This window comes from Anastrepha ludens, chromosome 6 (assembly GCF_028408465.1).
Source record: "Anastrepha ludens isolate Willacy chromosome 6, idAnaLude1.1, whole genome shotgun sequence".
Taxonomy (NCBI): domain Eukaryota; kingdom Metazoa; phylum Arthropoda; class Insecta; order Diptera; family Tephritidae; genus Anastrepha; species Anastrepha ludens.
The window spans coordinates 80,813,314-80,817,844 of record NC_071502.1 but is presented as its reverse complement, the minus strand read 5'-3'; positions in this window follow the sequence as shown (position 1 = coordinate 80,817,844).

The following is a 4,531-nucleotide window of genomic DNA, read 5'->3' as shown; positions in this document are numbered from 1 at the left end:
TTTGAAAACAAATCGTTTAATTAAAATTTCTAGGTTATTTTAGTTGGCTTTAAAAAAAGGATACACATTTTTTAGAATGTAATGTAATACTTCGTTGTGTTAGCGAGAAACGCAGCCAAAAATTACAACAGTAGAGTTGATGAAACAAATGCTGTACTAACCCTGCAGGAAAAATTTGAGCTAGTGAAATATCTTTGATTCAGAACTAGAACGATTTCGCCAATTAACACATTGCTGGCCGGCATTTTTATGCTGAATCTATCTCATGCCACCGGCAATTATTTTGTAGTTCTATGTGGAAATGAAACAATATAAATTCAGTTAGACATAATGAATTGAAATCAAATTTTGAACATATTTCTTATATAACTTTTAATTGAAATCGGCAATGCAATGACACGAGTTAGCTCGTGATCAACTAACGAAGTGTTAAGAACCATTTCATGTTGCGAGTAATCACGATTTGTGTTGTTCACTTCGATGCGTCATGCCACAGTATAATACATGGGCTGACAAGTCTTGGGCCTAACAGAGAAAACACGTTTTTTTTGTGTTCAAAATTAGCAGTACCACTTTTGTAGAACGATTTGTCCTTTGCCTCGAAATAGGACTCAGTTTCAGGGATAACCTCTTCATTCGAGCAAAATTTCTTACTGGTCTGCGAACAGCCAGTAGCAATTTCAAGTTCAATTCATGTAGTTTTGCCATTGTTTTGATTGACTTGTGACACGGTGCGTTATCTTGAAAATGAGCAAACGCGGCACCTACTTTAAACATAACTTTCTCAAAGTCAAATAATTTGATATCTTTACGATGCCTGTTAACTCACAATAATTTCAAAACGATTTTGTGGATTTTTTTGATGTTTTCGAATGTTACCGTCTCATTTGGACGTCCAGTGTGTTGCGCATCATCGGTGTCTGTACAACTACGTTTGAAGTCAGCAAACCATTGTTTTATTGCTGTTTCTGATGGAGTGGAGTCCCCATAACACCTTTCAAGCCATTGCTTCTTAGCACAATAACTCACGAACTAATAAATATAATATCATGCAATTTAAATAGCTGTTTGAATATTGTTTGAATTTTTCTAGAAGAATTGAATTGTAAAGGGTCTTTCAAAAGTGACTCCTAGATGTTAATGGTGAATTCCTAGACGGTACCATTTTTCATGTTTTCTTTGAAATTTTTCAAGTAGACGGATATAATAAAAATTTATCACGATAGAATAACGCGTTAAAACTATTGAAGCTTCTTATGAAAATGGTCTTTAAGAACGGCATACCGCAAAATTCGTGATTTCTTGGGGGAAAAAATCAGCCGAATGAGTCGACAATTCAAATGTTCGTGAAAATTTTCGAAAAACCTGGTTCTGTCGAGCATAGAAAAACGACTGGCAGACCAAAACTGGCTAAGGTAAAAGTTAAGCTTGCAAAATCCGACGGCCCATCCATCATAAAAGACGAGTTAGTTATTTAGTAAAATACTCAAAAAAGCCTAGTCTTACTTAGTCTTGCCATATTCAGTTTAGTACAAGTTGCTACCGAATACCGAGATTGACAACGAATGCCGTGGAATCGACAACGCTGCAAAAATGGCGGTGACATGAACTAATGAATAAATTGTATCGAAGGATTTTTTACTCAGTTGGTAGTGGTAAACATGGTGAACATTTTTTTTAGAGGTGTGCTATTTAGCCTTCCGTGATTCGACTCTCAGCGAAATTCACAGAATCATCTGATGGGCTGACGCCACTTCGGGTGTGTATACAAAAAACTGAGATTGTGTTGGTGATATGCGAAAAAAATCAACCAATGACACTTTGTTGCCGTCTGAACAACGACTGATTGGACGAGTGTGTGAATACATGTCAATTGATCGTGCGGAATTCGACTGCCGAATCCCCCGTGACGTGACAGCCGAAGTTCCCTTCCCAATTTTCTTTTTTACCATAGTTATAGACCAAACCGTGTAAAACTATCACCCTTGGTTGTATCCACGATGGAGAGAATCGGAAAGGTGCGACTAACATAAGATCGTTAACCGGCTCTCAGTGGATTTGAGATTGATTCGTGTCGTTTGACCGCGGTTTGTTTGCGACAAAGCTTAAATTGTGTTGCTGATAAACGAAAAATAGTACATACCTGGATTATCGTTCTACAGGGGGCGCAAAATTTATCATTACGTTAATGAAATTTGTTTTTGAGTAATTTATTTTGCGCCACCTTGTACTTATCATAGTTAACTTGCAGATTAAAGCGAAACTCTACTCAATACTTTGATATGCTGGCTTCATTAACGTAGAACAATCCAGGCGTCACAAAAGGCATGTGGAATTTCGAAATAGAAGGGAACTATGGGACAATTCCGCTTTTTCGCTGAGCTCTCTAGGTCCGATGCAAAATAGACGTTAATGGAATAAAGTCCGTAATGAAAGCTTTTCCTGTTTATTTCGCCCGTGTGCTATTTAACCAAATAAAGGGTGGTTAAGTTTCAAGAGCCGGTGTTGATTTTGAATAAAATACAATTTTTCAAAGAAATTATTGTCATTTCTCTTTACTATGATAATATTGGTATGCCGCAAATACGTATGGAACAAAATATTGGCCAAATGGCCGCCGCTGACTCGGCGGCACACCTCCATCCGATGGTCCAAATTTTCGATGACGCTGAGGCATAATTGAGGTTCTATGCCGTTAATGTGCCGAATTATCCATTCTTTAGCTCTTGAATTGTTGCTAGCTTATCGACGTACACCTTTTCCTTCAAATAACCCCAAAAAAAGAAGTCCAACGGTGACAAATCACATGATCTTGGTGGCCAATTGACATCGCCGCGACGTGAGATTATTCGGCCATAAAATTTTTCGCGCAAAAGAGTCATTGTTTCGTTAGCTGTGTGACAAATGGCACCGTCCTGTTGAAACCACATATTGCCCACCTCCATATCTTCTAAATCGGGCCATTAAAAGTTCGTTATCATCTCACGATAGCAAACACTATTCACAATAACTGCCTGACCAGCCTGATTTTGGAAAAAATACGGCCCACTGATGCCGCCGGCCCATAAACCGCACTCTTTGTGGGTGCATTGGTTTTTCGGCAATCAGTCTTGGATTATCATTCGCCCAAATGCGGCAACTCTGCTTATTGACGAATCTACTGAGGTGAAAATGTGTCTCATCACCGAAGATGATTTTCTTCGAAAATTGGTATTCACTGTTGCCATTTCCTGCCACCATGCTTGATTGTGTATCTTTCCATGGTTCAAATTGAGTTAGTCTGAAATTGAAAAATGTGAAATGAAATGCAGAAAAAAACTTGACGTTTCGGTGTGATTCACATTACACATCGGCCCTTAAAATTTAACCACCCTTTAAAAGTATAAATTGATACATTGTTTGTTACGTCACTGTTGAGTTTCAGTTTCAGTCATAACTGTTTTGATCCATTTGGCGCAAAGTTCATATTCCGAAATTGAAAACACCTCCCTCAAAGCTACCGAAATAGAGTATTGAAATTCAATTCCTATGACCTCCTGTTAACTCGCATGTTCAAAAACGCTAGTGCGTAGCACGTTATTAGCATTGGCTATTTAGATGAAGATGTACGAAATTCGAGTGTTTCCTTTATGTTTTCAAGCTCGTACATAAACGCAGTTCAATCAACCGAAAGTTGGATATAAATCTGAAGGAAAATTTAGTTAATATATTATATATTTAATTTACTCATTTTCAGCTATGGTTTAGTTTTATAGCGCAATGTTGTTTCATAGACTTGCACCCTTATAGCACAGATAGACGGTGGCGGTAATCGGGATTAACCACTTAACTCAGAATTATCTCAGGAATTTAATGCAACTAATCCAGATCAACCCGATAATAATGTCAGCCGTTATCCAACAAAGAATTTCTCTTGCCAACAAGTGCTACTTTGGACTAAATAGGCACTTGAGTAGTAAAGTCCTCTTTCGACGAACAAAACTAGCACTTGATTTTAAAATAAATAATTAGTTTCTAGTATCAGGGCTGTCAATACCCGTATTTGTTGCTTGCGGTCCATCTGACAAAACTATAATAAAAATTAGTTTAAATAAGTGAAGGTCGTTTGTTAAGTATATATTAATGTAAGAATATGCTTGACTGGGTGGTCAAAACTCGAAACTTACGTGGGCAAGGCATAGGAAAGTAAAGCGCCGTGAGTATGTTCAAAGTTTGTTTTTAGTCAACCAAATTCATGATGGATTCGCTTCTTTTATGATAGGATTCAAGGTCATAATACTGAGGTAATCACGAAGTATCTGATCAGTTTTGAATTTAAAAATTAATTCACAAAATATAATTCTGGCATTAAGTTAAAGAATTTTTTTTTTAAATATCATACTTGGTCATTTCCGTTTATACTTTATATTTTTTTAAAAGGACTATTTTACTACCATTTTAAGCAAAAAGTTATTTAATATTTCCATTTTCTTCATCCTGTTTAAATGCGACCTTTTGTAAGAGAGTGTCAGAATTCTAATGTTATAAGTGA